Source organism: Schistocerca piceifrons, chromosome 1 (genome assembly GCF_021461385.2).
Source record: "Schistocerca piceifrons isolate TAMUIC-IGC-003096 chromosome 1, iqSchPice1.1, whole genome shotgun sequence".
In the NCBI taxonomy this organism is placed as follows: Eukaryota; Metazoa; Arthropoda; class Insecta; order Orthoptera; family Acrididae; genus Schistocerca; species Schistocerca piceifrons.
Window position 1 is genome coordinate 396,572,005 of NC_060138.1, and position 20,855 is coordinate 396,592,859.

At 49.1% G+C, this 20,855-nt stretch overlaps 6 pseudogenes; all 6 read left to right on the plus strand.

Annotated features, from left to right (window-relative positions):
• The first annotated feature begins 1,488 nt into the window (after positions 1-1,488).
• LOC124721358 lies at positions 1,489-1,701 on the plus strand (annotated as a pseudogene).
• Positions 1,702-4,969: 3,268 nt separating this feature from the next.
• LOC124720904 lies at positions 4,970-5,182 on the plus strand (annotated as a pseudogene).
• A 3,280-nt stretch (positions 5,183-8,462) lies between these two features.
• Positions 8,463-8,675, plus strand: LOC124720915 (annotated as a pseudogene).
• Positions 8,676-11,955: 3,280 nt separating this feature from the next.
• On the plus strand, positions 11,956-12,168 carry LOC124720938 (annotated as a pseudogene).
• Positions 12,169-15,446: 3,278 nt separating this feature from the next.
• LOC124720949 lies at positions 15,447-15,659 on the plus strand (annotated as a pseudogene).
• A 3,264-nt stretch (positions 15,660-18,923) lies between these two features.
• On the plus strand, positions 18,924-19,136 carry LOC124721251 (annotated as a pseudogene).
• The last annotated feature ends 1,719 nt before the right edge of the window (positions 19,137-20,855 follow it).

Below are 20,855 nucleotides of genomic sequence, written 5' to 3' on the forward strand. Positions count from 1 at the left end.
GGTATGTAGCACAACTCCTTACGCTACCGAAACAAACCAGCAGAGCCATCTCACAAACAGTATATTGCCTATTGTGGCGGCGTGCACTATTCAAAGTTGATGCACAGACTTGTACACTGCCAAAAGTCGATAGTCGCCTTGGACTCATTGACTTTCCCCACAAATGTGCGGCAATCCTGATTCACCGTATCGCCACTTTGCGTGAGATTGACCCAGGTGGGACAACAGCGGTGCTTTTCGACCGTTATCGCCTACAATCGGCGCGTGCACCAGTATGCTTGACACATATTCCATTCCGGATGACGACAGTCAAGGACTATCACCTCAATCAAAGTTACATCCTAGCAGTGGCCACCGACAAGGCACGCACATCGAAGCGCCTTTACTAGGCGCTTCGAGGCCAGCTCACACCACACAAATTGGAGGACAGACGACCGTCGGTCATCTGGCACCACGCTTGGGCTAATATCAACCACCTAGCCCTTCCCACAGAAGTTTCAGCGCTATGGTATCGCGTTGTAAACAATTTAATACCCACTAATCATCGCCTGGCGGCCATCCTCCTATGGCCCTCGGCTGCTTGCGGCCGATGTGGTGACGTAGACACCAGAGAGCATCGTCTCCTATGCCCTCACGTCACAGAAGTGTGGGACCTTGCACGTGTGCTATTAACGCTGATCGGTGGGACTACACTGGACTATGTGTCAGTCGACTGGTTCCTTAACCCTGGTATTCAGACCAACCCCCGAACACGACGTAAAGCAATGGTGTGTCTCTTGGGCCAAACCATTTTCACGATCTATGACCTTTGCCTCGCAGATGCTGTCTCATTCATGGACTACCTTTGGAGCCAGCATCGCCTGGCGGAATCTGACCGGAAATATACCATTACTTTTGCAAGATTTCTTAAAGTTGCAATGGTTCATGGTTATCAAAAGGTGTTCCGGGCTAACTAAGGCACCTCGTATAAGAATTGCCTGAGTGTACCCCTGGATCTTTGTCACTCGGACTTTCAAACTACCCTTGACTTACCCATACCCCAGATTTGATATTGGCCTTCTGGGCATCACTAGAGTAGACTGTTCTGTGATACTGATAATATGGAAATTGGTAACATGCGAATTGTGTGAACCTTGTATGGAAAATTATTGGAAAATTGGAAAACGCATAATCTATCTTAGAGGATTATTACTTTGTTAATTCTATGGGCGATGGGATTATCTCGCCAGTTCGTTTGAGTGTGCTGCGTCGCTGTTTTTTTTTTTTATTTTGCCTTCATTTCTGTCTTTATTTATTTCTTTCTATTTAGTTTTTAAAATCATCACTTGCCTCACACCTGCAGAGGGAGGTGTGTTTCTGAGTAGTGTGTCGTCGCCCCCTGAGGCATAGCAGAGTATGCCTCCGCTTTTATTTTCGGTTTATGGCAATAAATCTTGCTACTAACAACACCCTGCTTTACGTGCTGCGTCGACACTAGAGGATGGCGGCATTTTTGGAGAGGAAAAGGTAGGGCTATAGGGGAGGTAGGAGGGAAAAAAAGTGTAGTATCTGTTATTATCAGCTTAATATCTGATACGTCCTGCATCACACGACCAGAATATTAAACTCATTTTTGGCTTCTGACGGAGTGCTAGGGGCTTGCTCCACCTCTGTAGCGGGTTGGCCCGGCATTGCAGTACCGCCGGGATCGGCCCACCTAAAATTAATTAAAACACAGCCTGAAATGGGTTAACATTCTGCAGTGATCAGATATTCCGCTGGTAGCAAAACATGTCGAACTTGTTGATGTGCCTAGTAGTTAGTTGCTTACACACCACGATTTCTTTTAATTAATTTAAGATTATCTTAAGTAATTTTTTTTTTTTTTTTGCGGTTAGCCGGACCGCACTTGCAGCCGCATTACGCTAGGCTGGTAATTTATGGGGGCACAGGACAGTGCCTTCGGATGCCTCGTTAGCGTCTCTTATGGTCTGGTCACAGATAATTTTAATTAAATTGTTTGGAGTTATAACCTTAGCTCCTCGCGAACGTCGTCGTCGTCGCCGCCGCACGCACGCAGAATACGTGTGTACACACGCACACACACATATGCAGTAGGTGGTGGACGACGTAAGCACTCGGCTAGGTGTAGCTCGCGCCAGTATAGCTCGCACCGGCCTGACGCTGCTGTGGGGCGGCCTCACGGCTTCTCCACTGCCCTGGCAGCTAGCGGCGTTCAAATAGGAGTCGCAGTTCACTCCTCGACATGGAGGGTAGTACTGGGCTGTTGACGAGTGCTCTCGTATATTGTCGTTCCTTCCGGCACTTGCTTTTGCGATGTTTTCGAGGGTCGCCTGTTGCCATATCAGCCCGCACCACCGTATGTCACTCCCTCATGTGGAACGCACACGCTGCAAGCATTTAGGCCCTGACACTGCGGTTTTTCATCTCTGGCGGTACTCCGCAAGGATACCGCCCTTCGTTTGTGCCATTCCAGCACTAATCGAAGTGCTAGGTTTTCCGGCCTGTTAGGAGACCGCTTCTGCAAAATGTGCGAGGAGATTTTTGCTGGTTGCGAGCTACCCGCCGATTTTCTAGCTGTACGTATTGGCTTTAATCCAAAGGTCACAGGTCACTGATGGGCTAAAGACGTACGTCCCATCACCGTTCTTAACACTGATTATAAGTTGGTGGCACGAAGTGTGGCTTCACGTCTTAAACAGGGAATGAATAAGGTACTTTGTCCCACTCAATCATGTGGCGTTTCGAATCGAACCACCTTCACCGCTGCTTCTATATACCGTGATGCTGTCTTACTCACCCACCGCCGACGCTCGAACCCCGGCTGCAATTGATCCCTAGATTTCGCCGGTGCCTCCGATAGGGTCTCCCATCCTACCTGCTGGCCGTTATGTAGCGGATGGGTTTCGGGGAGCACTTCATAAGAGTCATCCGGCACTTCTTGGATGGAGCAAATTCCACAATCATTGTGAACGGTTGCAGATCACGACCAATTCCCATCAGACGATCAGTTCGACAAGGGTGTCCCTTGTCAGTGTATTTTATCGCTTTGGCGCTGTACCCCATGCTGCGTGACATCGGACGGATGGTCGATGGTGTTCCTTTCCCAGGCGTCACCTTCCGCAGTGTGGCGTAGGCGGATGGTGTAGGTGTGTTTGTAGCAAACGCCAGGGACATCGATTCGGTTCGCCGAGTCCTCCACGTTTATGAACGAGCATCCGGTGCCATGTTAAAATCCAACAAAATGGTGCTAATCCCACTAGGACCACGATCATTGACCATCGATCGCGCATGCTACCGGATTGTAGGGGAACAACGTATCTTGGGTCTTGAGGTGACTGCCTGTCCACAGCGCATGTTAACACTCACGTGCAGGCGGATTCTCACGCGCATCAGAGGACTTTGCGTGAGTCACACTGATCAACGACTCGACCTCCATCAACGAATCCAACTGATTAATACTTACATCCTATCACGGGCATGGTATGTAGCACAACTCCTTACGCTACCGAAACAAACCAGCAGAGCCATCTCACAAACAGTATATTGCCTATTGTGGCGGCGTGCACTATTCAAAGTTGATGCACAGACTTGTACACTGCCAAAAGTCGATAGTCGCCTTGGACTCATTGACTTTCCCCACAAATGTGCGGCAATCCTGATTCACCGTATCGCCACTTTGCGTGAGATTGACCCAGGTGGGACAACAGCGGTGCTTTTCGACCGTTATCGCCTACAATCGGCGCGTGCACCAGTATGCTTGACACATATTCCATTCCGGATGACGACAGTCAAGGACTATCACCTCAATCAAAGTTACATCCTAGCAGTGGCCACCGACAAGGCACGCACATCGAAGCGCCTTTACTAGGCGCTTCGAGGCCAGCTCACACCACACAAATTGGAGGACAGACGACCGTCGGTCATCTGGCACCACGCTTGGGCTAATATCAACCACCTAGCCCTTCCCACAGAAGTTTCAGCGCTATGGTATCGCGTTGTAAACAATTTAATACCCACTAATCATCGCCTGGCGGCCATCCTCCTATGGCCCTCGGCTGCTTGCGGCCGATGTGGTGACGTAGACACCAGAGAGCATCGTCTCCTATGCCCTCACGTCACAGAAGTGTGGGACCTTGCACGTGTGCTATTAACGCTGATCGGTGGGACTACACTGGACTATGTGTCAGTCGACTGGTTCCTTAACCCTGGTATTCAGACCAACCCCCGAACACGACGTAAAGCAATGGTGTGTCTCTTGGGCCAAACCATTTTCACGATCTATGACCTTTGCCTCGCAGATGCTGTCTCTTTCATGGACTACCTTTGGAGCCAGCATCGCCTGGCGGAATCTGACCGGAAATATACCATTACTTTTGCAAGATTTCTTAAAGTTGCAATGGTTCATGGTTATCAAAAGGTGTTCCGGGCTAACTAAGGCACCTCGTATAAGAATTGCCTGAGTGTACCCCTGGATCTTTGTCACTCGGACTTTCAAACTACCCTTGACTTACCCATACCCCAGATTTGATATTGGCCTTCTGGGCATCACTAGAGTAGACTGTTCTGTGATACTGATAATATGGAAATTGGTAACATGCGAATTGTGTGAACCTTGTATGAAAAATTATTGGAAAATTGGAAAACGCATAATCTATCTTAGAGGATTATTACTTTGTTAATTCTATGGGCGATGGGATTATCTCGCCAGTTCGTTTGAGTGTGCTGCGTCGCTGTTTTTTTTTTTATTTTGCCTTCATTTTTGTCTTTATTTATTTCTTTCTATTTAGTTTTTAAAATCATCACTTGCCTCACACCTGCAGAGGGAGGTGTGTTTCTGAGTAGTGTGTCGTCGCCCCCTGAGGCATAGCAGAGTATGCCTCCGCTTTTATTTTCGGTTTATGGCAATAAGTCTTGCTACTAACAACACCCTGCTTTACGTGCTGCGTCGACACTAGAGGATGGCGGCATTTTTGGAGAGGAAAAGGTAGGGCTATAGGGGAGGTAGGAGGGAAAAAAAGTGTAGTATCTGTTCTTATCAGCTTAATATCTGATACGTCCTGCATCATACGACCAGAATATTAAACTCATTTTTGGCTTCTGACGGAGTGCTAGGGGCTTGCTCCACCTCTGTAGCGGGTTGGCCCGGCATTGCAGTACCGCCGGGATCGGCCCACCTAAAATTAATTAAAACACAGCCTGAAATGGGTTAACATTCTGCAGTGATCAGATATTCCGCTGGTAGCAAAACTTGTCGTAGTTGTTGATGTGCCCAGTAGTTAGTTGCTTACACACCACGATTTCTTTTAATTAATTTAAGATTATCTTAAGTAATTTTTTTTTTTTTTTTTTTTTTTTTTTTGCGGTTAGCCGGACCGCACTTGCAGCCGCATTACGCTAGGCTGGTAATTTATGGGGGCACAGGACAGTGCCTTCGGATGCCTCGTTAGCGTCTCTTATGGTCTGGTCACAGATAATTTTAATTAAATTGTTTGGAGTTATAACCTTAGCTCCTCGCGAACGTCGTCGTCGTCGCCGCCGCACGCACGCAGAATACGTGTGTACACACGCACACACACATATGCAGTAGGTGGTGGACGACGTAAGCACTCGGCTAGGTGTAGCTCGCGCCAGTATAGCTCGCACCGGCCTGACGCTGCTGTGGGGCGGCCTCACGGCTTCTCCACTGCCCTGGCAGCTAGCGGCGTTCAAATAGGAGTCGCAGTTCACTCCTCGACATGGAGGGTAGTACTGGGCTGTTGACGAGTGCTCTCGTATATTGTCGTTCCTTCCGGCACTTGCTTTTGCGATGTTTTCGACGGTCGCCTGTTGCCATATCAGCCCGCACCACCGTATGTCACTCCCTCATGTGGAACGCACACGCTGCAAGCATTTAGGCCCTGACACTGCGGTTTTTCATCTCTGGCGGTACTCCGCAAGGATACCGCCCGTCGATTGTGCCATTCCAGCACTAATCGAAGTGCTAGGTTTTCCGGCCTGTTAGGAGACCGCTTCTGCAAAATGTGTGAGGAGATTTTTGCTGGTTGCGAGCTACCCGCCGATTTTCTAGCTGTACGTATTGGCTTTAATCCAAAGGTCACAGGTCACTGATGGGCTAAAGACGTACGTCCCATCACCGTTCTTAACACTGATTATAAGTTGGTGGCACGAAGTGTGGCTTCACGTCTTAAACAGGGAATGAATAAGGTACTTTGTCCCACTCAATCATGTGGCGTTTCGAATCGAACCACCTTCACCGCTGCTTCTATATACCGTGATGCTGTCTTACTCACCCACCGCCGACGCTCGAACCCCGGCTGCAATTGATCCCTAGATTTCGCCGGTGCCTCCGATAGGGTCTCCCATCCTACCTGCTGGCCGTTATGTAGCGGATGGGTTTCGGGGAGCACTTCATAAGAGTCATCCGGCACTTCTTGGATGGAGCAAATTCCACAATCATTGTGAACGGTTGCAGATCACGACCAATTCCCATCAGACGATCAGTTCGACAAGGGTGTCCCTTGTCAGTGTATTTTATCGCTTTGGCGCTGTACCCCATGCTGCGTGACATCGGACGGATGGTCGATGGTGTTCCTTTCCCAGGCGTCACCTTCCGCAGTGTGGCGTAGGCGGATGGTGTAGGTGTGTTTGTAGCAAACGCCAGGGACATCGATTCGGTTCGCCGAGTCCTCCACGTTTATGAACGAGCATCCGGTGCCATGTTAAAATCCAACAAAATGGTGCTAATCCCACTAGGACCACGATCATTGACCATCGATCGCGCATGCTACCGGATTGTAGGGGAACAACGTATCTTGGGTCTTGAGGTGACTGCCTGTCCACAGCGCATGTTAACACTCACGTGCAGGCGGATTCTCACGCGCATCAGAGGACTTTGCGTGAGTCACACTGATCAACGACTCGACCTCCATCAACGAATCCAACTGATTAATACTTACATCCTATCACGGGCATGGTATGTAGCACAACTCCTTACGCTACCGAAACAAACCAGCAGAGCCATCTCACAAACAGTATATTGCCTATTGTGGCGGCGTGCACTATTCAAAGTTGATGCACAGACTTGTACACTGCCAAAAGTCGATAGTCGCCTTGGACTCATTGACTTTCCCCACAAATGTGCGGCAATCCTGATTCACCGTATCGCCACTTTGCGTGAGATTGACCCAGGTGGGACAACAGCGGTGCTTTTCGACCGTTATCGCCTACAATCGGCGCGTGCACCAGTATGCTTGACACATATTCCATTCCGGATGACGACAGTCAAGGACTATCACCTCAATCAAAGTTACATCCTAGCAGTGGCCACCGACAAGGCACGCACATCGAAGCGCCTTTACTAGGCGCTTCGAGGCCAGCTCACACCACACAAATTGGAGGACAGACGACCGTCGGTCATCTGGCACCACGCTTGGGCTAATATCAACCACCTAGCCCTTCCCACAGAAGTTTCAGCGCTATGGTATCGCGTTGTAAACAATTTAATACCCACTAATCATCGCCTGGCGGCCATCCTCCTATGGCCCTCGGCTGCTTGCGGCCGATGTGGTGACGTAGACACCAGAGAGCATCGTCTCCTATGCCCTCACGTCACAGAAGTGTGGGACCTTGCACGTGTGCTATTAACGCTGATCGGTGGGACTACACTGGACTATGTGTCAGTCGACTGGTTCCTTAACCCTGGTATTCAGACCAACCCCCGAACACGACGTAAAGCAATGGTGTGTCTCTTGGGCCAAACCATTTTCACGATCTATGACCTTTGCCTCGCAGATGCTGTCTCTTTCATGGACTACCTTTGGAGCCAGCATCGCCTGGCGGAATCTGACCGGAAATATACCATTACTTTTGCAAGATTTCTTAAAGTTGCAATGGTTCATGGTTATCAAAAGGTGTTCCGGGCTAACTAAGGCACCTCGTATAAGAATTGCCTGAGTGTACCCCTGGATCTTTGTCACTCGGACTTTCAAACTACCCTTGACTTACCCATACCCCAGATTTGATATTGGCCTTCTGGGCATCACTAGAGTAGACTGTTCTGTGATACTGATAATATGGAAATTGGTAACATGCGAATTGTGTGAACCTTGTATGAAAAATTATTGGAAAATTGGAAAACGCATAATCTATCTTAGAGGATTATTACTTTGTTAATTCTATGGGCGATGGGATTATCTCGCCAGTTCGTTTGAGTGTGCTGCGTCGCTGTTTTTTTTTTTATTTTGCCTTCATTTTTGTCTTTATTTATTTCTTTCTATTTAGTTTTTAAAATCATCACTTGCCTCACACCTGCAGAGGGAGGTGTGTTTCTGAGTAGTGTGTCGTCGCCCCCTGAGGCATAGCAGAGTATGCCTCCGCTTTTATTTTCGGTTTATGGCAATAAGTCTTGCTACTAACAACACCCTGCTTTACGTGCTGCGTCGACACTAGAGGATGGCGGCATTTTTGGAGAGGAAAAGGTAGGGCTATAGGGGAGGTAGGAGGGAAAAAAAGTGTAGTATCTGTTCTTATCAGCTTAATATCTGATACGTCCTGCATCATACGACCAGAATATTAAACTCATTTTTGGCTTCTGACGGAGTGCTAGGGGCTTGCTCCACCTCTGTAGCGGGTTGGCCCGGCATTGCAGTACCGCCGGGATCGGCCCACCTAAAATTAATTAAAACACAGCCTGAAATGGGTTAACATTCTGCAGTGATCAGATATTCCGCTGGTAGCAAAACTTGTCGTAGTTGTTGATGTGCCCAGTAGTTAGTTGCTTACACACCACGATTTCTTTTAATTAATTTAAGATTATCTTAAGTAATTTTTTTTTTTTTTTTTTTTTTTTTTTTGCGGTTAGCCGGACCGCACTTGCAGCCGCATTACGCTAGACTGGTAATTTATGGGGGCACAGGACAGTGCCTTCGGATGCCTCGTTAGCGTCTCTTATGGTCTGGTCACAGATAATTTTAATTAAATTGTTTGGAGTTATAACCTTAGCTCCTCGCGAACGTCGTCGTCGTCGCCGCCGCACGCACGCAGAATACGTGTGTACACACGCACACACACATATGCAGTAGGTGGTGGACGACGTAAGCACTCGGCTAGGTGTAGCTCGCGCCAGTATAGCTCGCACCGGCCTGACGCTGCTGTGGGGCGGCCTCACGGCTTCTCCACTGCCCTGGCAGCTAGCGGCGTTCAAATAGGAGTCGCAGTTCACTCCTCGACATGGAGGGTAGTACTGGGCTGTTGACGAGTGCTCTCGTATATTGTCGTTCCTTCCGGCACTTGCTTTTGCGATGTTTTCGACGGTCGCCTGTTGCCATATCAGCCCGCACCACCGTATGTCACTCCCTCATGTGGAACGCACACGCTGCAAGCATTTAGGCCCTGACACTGCGGTTTTTCATCTCTGGCGGTACTCCGCAAGGATACCGCCCTTCGATTGTGCCATTCCAGCACTAATCGAAGTGCTAGGTTTTCCGGCCTGTTAGGAGACCGCTTCTGCAAAATGTGTGAGGAGATTTTTGCTGGTTGCGAGCTACCCGCCGATTTTCTAGCTGTACGTATTGGCTTTAATCCAAAGGTCACAGGTCACTGATGGGCTAAAGACGTACGTCCCATCACCGTTCTTAACACTGATTATAAGTTGGTGGCACGAAGTGTGGCTTCACGTCTTAAACAGGGAATGAATAAGGTACTTTGTCCCACTCAATCATGTGGCGTTTCGAATCGAACCACCTTCACCGCTGCTTCTATATACCGTGATGCTGTCTTACTCACCCACCGCCGACGCTCGAACCCCGGCTGCAATTGATCCCTAGATTTCGCCGGTGCCTCCGATAGGGTCTCCCATCCTACCTGCTGGCCGTTATGTAGCGGATGGGTTTCGGGGAGCACTTCATAAGAGTCATCCGGCACTTCTTGGATGGAGCAAATTCCACAATCATTGTGAACGGTTGCAGATCACGACCAATTCCCATCAGACGATCAGTTCGACAAGGGTGTCCCTTGTCAGTGTATTTTATCGCTTTGGCGCTGTACCCCATGCTGCGTGACATCGGACGGATGGTCGATGGTGTTCCTTTCCCAGGCGTCACCTTCCGCAGTGTGGCGTAGGCGGATGGTGTAGGTGTGTTTGTAGCAAACGCCAGGGACATCGATTCGGTTCGCCGAGTCCTCCACGTTTATGAACGAGCATCCGGTGCCATGTTAAAATCCAACAAAATGGTGCTAATCCCACTAGGACCACGATCATTGACCATCGATCGCGCATGCTACCGGATTGTAGGGGAACAACGTATCTTGGGTCTTGAGGTGACTGCCTGTCCACAGCGCATGTTAACACTCACGTGCAGGCGGATTCTCACGCGCATCAGAGGACTTTGCGTGAGTCACACTGATCAACGACTCGACCTCCATCAACGAATCCAACTGATTAATACTTACATCCTATCACGGGCATGGTATGTAGCACAACTCCTTACGCTACCGAAACAAACCAGCAGAGCCATCTCACAAACAGTATATTGCCTATTGTGGCGGCGTGCACTATTCAAAGTTGATGCACAGACTTGTACACTGCCAAAAGTCGATAGTCGCCTTGGACTCATTGACTTTCCCCACAAATGTGCGGCAATCCTGATTCACCGTATCGCCACTTTGCGTGAGATTGACCCAGGTGGGACAACAGCGGTGCTTTTCGACCGTTATCGCCTACAATCGGCGCGTGCACCAGTATGCTTGACACATATTCCATTCCGGATGACGACAGTCAAGGACTATCACCTCAATCAAAGTTACATCCTAGCAGTGGCCACCGACAAGGCACGCACATCGAAGCGCCTTTACTAGGCGCTTCGAGGCCAGCTCACACCACACAAATTGGAGGACAGACGACCGTCGGTCATCTGGCACCACGCTTGGGCTAATATCAACCACCTAGCCCTTCCCACAGAAGTTTCAGCGCTATGGTATCGCGTTGTAAACAATTTAATACCCACTAATCATCGCCTGGCGGCCATCCTCCTATGGCCCTCGGCTGCTTGCGGCCGATGTGGTGACGTAGACACCAGAGAGCATCGTCTCCTATGCCCTCACGTCACAGAAGTGTGGGACCTTGCACGTGTGCTATTAACGCTGATCGGTGGGACTACACTGGACTATGTGTCAGTCGACTGGTTCCTTAACCCTGGTATTCAGACCAACCCCCGAACACGACGTAAAGCAATGGTGTGTCTCTTGGGCCAAACCATTTTCACGATCTATGACCTTTGCCTCGCAGATGCTGTCTCTTTCATGGACTACCTTTGGAGCCAGCATCGCCTGGCGGAATCTGACCGGAAATATACCATTACTTTTGCAAGATTTCTTAAAGTTGCAATGGTTCATGGTTATCAAAAGGTGTTCCGGGCTAACTAAGGCACCTCGTATAAGAATTGCCTGAGTGTACCCCTGGATCTTTGTCACTCGGACTTTCAAACTACCCTTGACTTACCCATACCCCAGATTTGATATTGGCCTTCTGGGCATCACTAGAGTAGACTGTTCTGTGATACTGATAATATGGAAATTGGTAACATGCGAATTGTGTGAACCTTGTATGAAAAATTATTGGAAAATTGGAAAACGCATAATCTATCTTAGAGGATTATTACTTTGTTAATTCTATGGGCGATGGGATTATCTCGCCAGTTCGTTTGAGTGTGCTGCGTCGCTGTTTTTTTTTTTATTTTGCCTTCATTTTTGTCTTTATTTATTTCTTTCTATTTAGTTTTTAAAATCATCACTTGCCTCACACCTGCAGAGGGAGGTGTGTTTCTGAGTAGTGTGTCGTCGCCCCCTGAGGCATAGCAGAGTATGCCTCCGCTTTTATTTTCGGTTTATGGCAATAAGTCTTGCTACTAACAACACCCTGCTTTACGTGCTGCGTCGACACTAGAGGATGGCGGCATTTTTGGAGAGGAAAAGGTAGGGCTATAGGGGAGGTAGGAGGGAAAAAAAGTGTAGTATCTGTTCTTATCAGCTTAATATCTGATACGTCCTGCATCATACGACCAGAATATTAAACTCATTTTTGGCTTCTGACGGAGTGCTAGGGGCTTGCTCCACCTCTGTAGCGGGTTGGCCCGGCATTGCAGTACCGCCGGGATCGGCCCACCTAAAATTAATTAAAACACAGCCTGAAATGGGTTAACATTCTGCAGTGATCAGATATTCCGCTGGTAGCAAAACTTGTCGTAGTTGTTGATGTGCCCAGTAGTTAGTTGCTTACACACCACGATTTCTTTTAATTAATTTAAGATTATCTTAAGTAATTTTTTTTTTTTTTTTTTTTTTTTTGCGGTTAGCCGGACCGCACTTGCAGCCGCATTACGCTAGGCTGGTAATTTATGGGGGCACAGGACAGTGCCTTCGGATGCCTCGTTAGCGTCTCTTATGGTCTGGTCACAGATAATTTTAATTAAATTGTTTGGAGTTATAACCTTAGCTCCTCGCGAACGTCGTCGTCGTCGTCGCCGCCGCACGCACGCAGAATACGCGTGTACACACGCACACACACATATGCAGTAGGTGGTGGACGACGTAAGCACTCGGCTAGGTGTAGCTCGCGCCAGTATAGCTCGCACCGGCCTGACGCTGCTGTGGGGCGGCCTCACGGCTTCTCCACTGCCCTGGCAGCTAGCGGCGTTCAAATAGGAGTCGCAGTTCACTCCTCGACATGGAGGGTAGTACTGGGCTGTTGACGAGTGCTCTCGTATATTGTCGTTCCTTCCGGCACTTGCTTTTGCGATGTTTTCGACGGTCGCCTGTTGCCATATCAGCCCGCACCACCGTATGTCACTCCCTCATGTGGAACGCACACGCTGCAAGCATTTAGGCCCTGACACTGCGGTTTTTCATCTCTGGCGGTACTCCGCAAGGATACCGCCCTTCGATTGTGCCATTCCAGCACTAATCGAAGTGCTAGGTTTTCCGGCCTGTTAGGAGACCGCTTCTGCAAAATGTGCGAGGAGATTTTTGCTGGTTGCGAGCTACCCGCCGATTTTCTAGCTGTACGTATTGGCTTTAATCCAAAGGTCACAGGTCACTGATGGGCTAAAGACGTACGTCCCATCACCGTTCTTAACACTGATTATAAGTTGGTGGCACGAAGTGTGGCTTCACGTCTTAAACAGGGAATGAATAAGGTACTTTGTCCCACTCAATCATGTGGCGTTTCGAATCGAACCACCTTCACCGCTGCTTCTATATACCGTGATGCTGTCTTACTCACCCACCGCCGACGCTCGAACCCCGGCTGCAATTGATCCCTAGATTTCGCCGGTGCCTCCGATAGGGTCTCCCATCCTACCTGCTGGCCGTTATGTAGCGGATGGGTTTCGGGGAGCACTTCATAAGAGTCATCCGGCACTTCTTGGATGGAGCAAATTCCACAATCATTGTGAACGGTTGCAGATCACGACCAATTCCCATCAGACGATCAGTTCGACAAGGGTGTCCCTTGTCAGTGTATTTTATCGCTTTGGCGCTGTACCCTATGCTGCGTGACATCGGACGGATGGTCGATGGTGTTCCTTTCCCAGGCGTCACCTTCCGCAGTGTGGCGTAGGCGGATGGTGTAGGTGTGTTTGTAGCAAACGCCAGGGACATCGATTCGGTTCGCCGAGTCCTCCACGTTTATGAACGAGCATCCGGTGCCATGTTAAAATCCAACAAAATGGTGCTAATCCCACTAGGACCACGATCATTGACCATCGAACGCGCATGCTACCGGATTGTAGGGGAACAACGTATCTTGGGTCTTGAGGTGACTGCCTGTCCACAGCGCATGTTAACACTCACGTGCAGGCGGATTCTCACGCGCATCAGAGGACTTTGCGTGAGTCACACTGATCAACGACTCGACCTCCATCAACGAATCCAACTGATTAATACTTACATCCTATCACGGGCATGGTATGTAGCACAACTCCTTACGCTACCGAAACAAACCAGCAGAGCCATCTCACAAACAGTATATTGCCTATTGTGGCGGCGTGCACTATTCAAAGTTGATGCACAGACTTGTACACTGCCAAAAGTCGATAGTCGCCTTGGACTCATTGACTTTCCCCACAAATGTGCGGCAATCCTGATTCACCGTATCGCCACTTTGCGTGAGATTGACCCAGGTGGGACAACAGCGGTGCTTTTCGACCGTTATCGCCTACAATCGGCGCGTGCACCAGTATGCTTGACACATATTCCATTCCGGATGACGACAGTCAAGGACTATCACCTCAATCAAAGTTACATCCTAGCAGTGGCCACCGACAAGGCACGCACATCGAAGCGCCTTTACTAGGCGCTTCGAGGCCAGCTCACACCACACAAATTGGAGGACAGACGACCGTCGGTCATCTGGCACCACGCTTGGGCTAATATCAACCACCTAGCCCTTCCCACAGAAGTTTCAGCGCTATGGTATCGCGTTGTAAACAATTTAATACCCACTAATCATCGCCTGGCGGCCATCCTCCTATGGCCCTCGGCTGCTTGCGGCCGATGTGGTGACGTAGACAACAGAGAGCATCGTCTCCTATGCCCTCACGTCACAGAAGTGTGGGACCTTGCACGTGTGCTATTAACGCTGATCGGTGGGACTACACTGGACTATGTGTCGGTCGACTGGTTCCTTAACCCTGGTATTCAGACCAACCCCCGAACACGACGTAACGCAATGGTGTGTCTCTTGGGCCAAACCATTTTCACGATCTATGACCTTTGCCTCGCAGATGCTGTCTCTTTCATGGACTACCTTTGGAGCCAGCATCGCCTGGCGGAATCTGACCGGAAATATACCATTACTTTTGCAAGATTTCTTAAAGTTGCAATGGTTCATGGTTATCAAAAGGTGTTCCGGGCTAACTAAGGCACCTCATATAAGAATTGCCTGAGTGTACCCCTGGATCTTTGTCACTCGGACTTTCAAACTACCCTTGACTTACCCATACCCCAGATTTGATATTGGCCTTCTGGGCATCACTAGAGTAGACTGTTCTGTGATACTGATAATATGGAAATTGGTAACATGCGAATTGTGTGAACCTTGTATGAAAAATTATTGGAAAATTGGAAAACGCATAATCTATCTTAGAGGATTATTACTTTGTTAATTCTATGGGCGATGGGATTATTTCGCCAGTTCGTTTGAGTGTGCTGCGTCGCTGCTTTTTTTTAATTTGCCTTCATTTCTGTCTTTATTTATTTCTTTCTATTTAGTTTTTAAAATCATCACTTGCCTCACACCTGCAGAGGGAGGTGTGTTTCTGAGTAGTGTGTCGTCGCCCCCTGAGGCATAGCAGAGTATGCCTCCGCTTTTATTTTCGGTTTATGGCAATAAGTCTTGCTACTAACAACACCCTGCTTTACGTGCTGCGTCGACACTAGAGGATGGCGGCATTTTTGGAGAGGAAAAGGTAGGGCTATAGGGGAGGTAGGAGGGAAAAAAAGTGTAGTATCTGTTCTTATCAGCTTAATATCTGATACGTCCTGCATCATACGACCAGAATATTAAACTCATTTTTGGCTTCTGACGGAGTGCTAGGGGCTTGCTCCACCTCTGTAGCGGGTTGGCCCGGCATTGCAGTACCGCCGGGATCGGCCCACCTAAAATTAATTAAAACACAGCCTGAAATGGGTTAACATTCTGCAGTGATCAGATATTCCGCTGGTAGCAAAACTTGTCGTAGTTGTTGATGTGCCCAGTAGTTAGTTGCTTACACACCACGATATCTTTTAATTAATTTAAGATTATCTTAAGTAATTTTTTTTTTTTGCGGTTAGCCGGACCGCACTTGCAGCCGCATTACGCTAGGCTGGTAATTTATGGGGGCACAGGACAGTGCCTTCGGATGCCTCGTTAGCGTCTCTTATGGTCTGGTCACAGATAATTTTAATTAAATTGTTTGGAGTTATAACCTTAGCTCCTCGCGAACGTCGTCGTCGTCGCCGCCGCACGCACGCAGAATACGTGTGTACACACGCACACACACATATGCAGTAGGTGGTGGACGACGTAAGCACTCGGCTAGGTGTAGCTCGCGCCAGTATAGCTCGCACCGGCCTGACGCTGCTGTGGGGCGGCCTCACGGCTTCTCCACTGCCCTGGCAGCTAGCGGCGTTCAAATAGGAGTCGCAGTTTACTCCTCGACATGGAGGGTAGTACTGGGCTGTTGACGAGTGCTCTCGTATATTGTCGTTCCTTCCGGCACTTGCTTTTGCGATGTTTTCGACGGTCGCCTGTTGCCATATCAGCCCGCACCACCGTATGTCACTCCCTCATGTGGAACGCACACGCTGCAAGCATTTAGGCCCTGACACTGCGGTTTTTCATCTCTGGCGGTACTCCGCAAGGATACCGCCCTTCGATTGTGCCATTCCAGCACTAATCGAAGTGCTAGGTTTTCCGGCCTGTTAGGAGACCGCTTCTGCAAAATGTGCGAGGAGATTTTTGCTGGTTGCGAGCTACCCGCCGATTTTCTAGCTGTACATATTGGCTTTAATCCAAAGGTCACAGGTCACTGATGGGCTAAAGACGTACGTCCCATCACCGTTCTTAACACTGATTATAAGTTGGTGGCACGAAGTTTGGCTTCACGTCTTAAACAGGGAATGAATAAGGTACTTTGTCCCACTCAATCGTGTGGCGTTTCGAATCGAACCACCTTCACCGCTGCTTCTATATACCGTGATGCTGTCTTACTCACCCACCGCCGACGCTCGAACCCCGGCTGCAATTGATCCCTAGATTTCGCCGGTGCCTCCGATAGGGTCTCCCATCCTACCTGCTGGCCGTTATGTAGCGGATGGGTTTCGGGGAGCACTTCATAAGAGTCATCCGGCACTTCTTGGATGGAGCAAATTCCACAATCATTGTGAACGGTTGCAGATCACGACCAATTGCCATCAGACGATCAGTTCGACAAGGGTGTCCCTTGTCAGTGTATTTTATCGCTTTGGCGCTGTACCCCATGCTGCGTGACATCGGACGGATGGTCGATGGTGTTCCTTTCCCAGGCGTCACCTTCCGCAGTGTGGCGTAGGCGGATGGTGTAGGTGTGTTTGTAGCAAACGCCAGGGACATCGATTCGGTTCGCCGAGTCCTCCACGTTTATGAACGAGCATCCGGTGCCATGTTAAAATCCAACAAAATGGTGCTAATCCCACTAGGACCACGATCATTGACCATCGAACGCGCATGCTACCGGATTGTAGGGGAACAACGTATCTTGGGTCTTGAGGTGACTGCCTGTCCACAGCGCATGTTAACACTCACGTGCAGGCGGATTCTCACGCGCATCAGAGGACTTTGCGTGAGTCACACTGATCAACGACTCGACCTCCATCAACGAATCCAACTGATTAATACTTACATCCTATCACGGGCATGGTATGTAGCACAACTCCTTACGCTACCGAAACAAACCAGCAGAGCCATCTCACAAACAGTATATTGCCTATTGTGGCGGCGTGCACTATTCAAAGTTGATGCACAGACTTGTACACTGCCAAAAGTCGATAGTCGCCTTGGACTCATTGACTTTCCCCACAAATGTGCGGCAATCCTGATTCACCGTATCGCCACTTTGCGTGAGATTGACCCAGGTGGGACAACAGCGGTGCTTTTCGACCGTTATCGCCTACAATCGGCGCGTGCACCAGTATGCTTGACACATATTCCATTCCGGATGACGACAGTCAAGGACTATCACCTCAATCAAAGTTACATCCTAGCAGTGGCCACAGATAAGGCACGCACATCGAAGCGCCTTTACTAGGCGCTTCGAGGCCAGCTCACACCACACAAATTGGAGGACAGACGACCGTCGGTCATCTGGCACCACGCTTGGGCTAATATCAACCACCTAGCCCTTCCCACAGAAGTTTCAGCGCTATGGTATCGCGTTGTAAACAATTTAATACCCACTAATCATCGCCTGGCGGCCATCCTCCTATGGCCCTCGGCTGCTTGCGGCCGATGTGGTGACGTAGACACCAGAGAGCATCGTCTCCTATGCCCTCACGTCACAGAAGTGTGGGACCTTGCACGTGTGCTATTAACGCTGATCGGTGGGACTACACTGGACTATGTGTCAGTCGACTGGTTCCTTAACCCTGGTATTCAGACCAACCCCCGAACACGACGTAACGCAATGGTGTGTCTCTTGGGCCAAACCATTTTCACGATCTATGACCTTTGCCTCGCAGATGCTGTCTCTTTCATGGACTACCTTTGGAGCCAGCATCGCCTGGCGGAATCTGACCGGAAATATACCATTACTTTTGCAAGATTTCTTAAAGTTGCAATGGTTCATGGTTATCAAAAGGTGTTCCGGGCTAACTAAGGCACCTCGTATAAGAATTGCCTGAGTGTACCCCTGGATCTTTGTCACTCGGACTTTCAAACTACCCTTGACTTACCCATACCCCAGATTTGATATTGGCCTTCTGGGCATCACTAGAGTAGACTGTTCTGTGATACTGATAATATGGAAATTGGTAACATGCGAATTGTGTGAACCTTGTATGAAAAATTATTGGAAAATTGGAAAACGCATAATCTATCTTAGAGGATTATTACTTTGTTAATTCTATGGGCGATGGGATTATCTCGCCAGTTCGTTTGAGTGTGCTGCGTCGCTGTTTTTTTTTTTATTTTGCCTTCATTTCTGTCTTTATTTATTTCTTTCTATTTAGTTTTTAAAATCATCACTTGCCTCACACCTGCAGAGGGAGGTGTGTTTCTGAGTAGTGTGTCGTCGCCCCCTGAGGCATAGCAGAGTATGCCTCCGCTTTTATTTTCGGTTTATGGCAATAAGTCTTGCTACTAACAACACCCTGCTTTACGTGCTGCGTCGACACTAGAGGATGGCGGCATTTTTGGAGAGGAAAAGGTAGGGCTATAGGGGAGGTAGGAGGGAAAAAAAGTGTAGTATCTGTTCTTATCAGCTTAATATCTGATACGTCCTACATCACACGACCAGAATATTAAACTCATTTTTGGCTTCTGACGGAGTGCTAGGGGCTTGCTCCACCTCTGTAGCGGGTTGGCCCGGCATTGCAGTACCGCCGGGATCGGCCCACCTAAAATTAATTAAAACACAGCCTGAAATGGGTTAACATTCTGCAGTGATCAGATATTCCGCTGGTAGCAAAACTTGTCGTAGTTGTTGATGTGCCCAGTAGTTAGTTGCTTACACACCACGATTTCTTTTAATTAATTTAAGATTATCTTAAGTAATTTTTTTTTTTTTTTTTTTGCGGTTAGCCGGACCGCACTTGCAGCCGCATTACGCTAGGCTGGTAATTTATGGGGGCACAGGACAGTGCCTTCGGATGCCTCGTTAGCGTCTCTTATGGTCTGGTCACAGATAATTTTAATTAAATTGTTTGGAGTTATAACCTTAGCTCCTCGCGAACGTCGTCGTCGTCGCCGCCGCACGCACGCAGAATACGTGTGTACACACGCACACACACATATGCAGTAGGTGGTGGACGACGTAAGCACTCGGCTAGGTGTAGCTCGCGCCAGTATAGCTCGCACCGGCCTGACGCTGCTGTGGGGCGGCCTCACGGCTTCTCCACTGCCCTGGCAGCTAGCGGCGTTCAAATAGGAGTCGCAGTTTACTCCTCGACATGGAGGGTAGTACTGGGCTGTTGACGAGTGCTCTCGTATATTGTCGTTCCTTCCGGCACTTGCTTTTGCGATGTTTTCGACGGTCGCCTGTTGCCATATCAGCCCGCACCACCGTATGTCACTCCCTCATGTGGAACGCACACGCTGCAAGCATTTAGGCCCTGACACTGCGGTTTTTCATCTCTGGCGGTACTCCGCAAGGATACCGCCCTTCGATTGTGCCATTCCAGCACTAATCGAAGTGCTAGGTTTTCCGGCCTGTTAGGAGACCGCTTCTGCAAAATGTGCGAGGAGATTTTTGCTGGTTGCGAGCTACCCGCCGATTTTCTAGCTGTACGTATTGGCTTTAATCTAAAGGTCACAGGTCACTGATGGGCTAAAGACGTACGTCCCATCACCGTTCTTAACACTGATTATAAGTTGGTGGCACGAAGTGTGGCTTCACGTCTTAAACAGGGAATGAATAAGGTACTTTGTCCCACTCAATCATGTGGCGTTTCGAATCGAACCACCTTCACCGCTGCTTCTATATACCGTGATGCTGTCTTACTCACCCACCGCCGACGCTCGAACCCCGGCTGCAATTGATCCCTAGATTTCGCCGGTGCCTCCGATAGGGTCTCCCATCCTACCTGCTGGCCGTTATGTAGCGGATGGGTTTTGGGGAGCACTTCATAAGAGTCATCCGGCACTTCTTGGATGGAGCAAATTCCACAATCATTGTGAACGGTTGCAGATCACGACCAATTCCCATCAGACGATCAGTTCGACAAGGGTGTCCCTTGTCAGTGTATTTTATCGCTTTGGCGCTGTACCCCATGCTGCGTGACATCGGACGGATGGTCGATGGTGTTCCTTTCCCAGGCGTCACCTTCCGCAGTGTGGCGTAGGCGGATGGTGTAGGTGTGTTTGTAGCAAACGCCAGGGACATCGATTCGGTTCGCCGAGTCCTCCACGTTTATGAACGAGCATCCGGTGCCATGTTAAAATCCAACAAAATGGTGCTAATCCCACTAGGACCACGATCATTGACCATCGAACGCGCATGCTACCGGATTGTAGGGGAACAACGTATCTTGGGTCTTGAGGTGACTGCCTGTCCACAGCGCATGTTAACACTCACGTGCAGGCGGATTCTCACGCGCATCAGAGGACTTTGCGTGAGTCACAC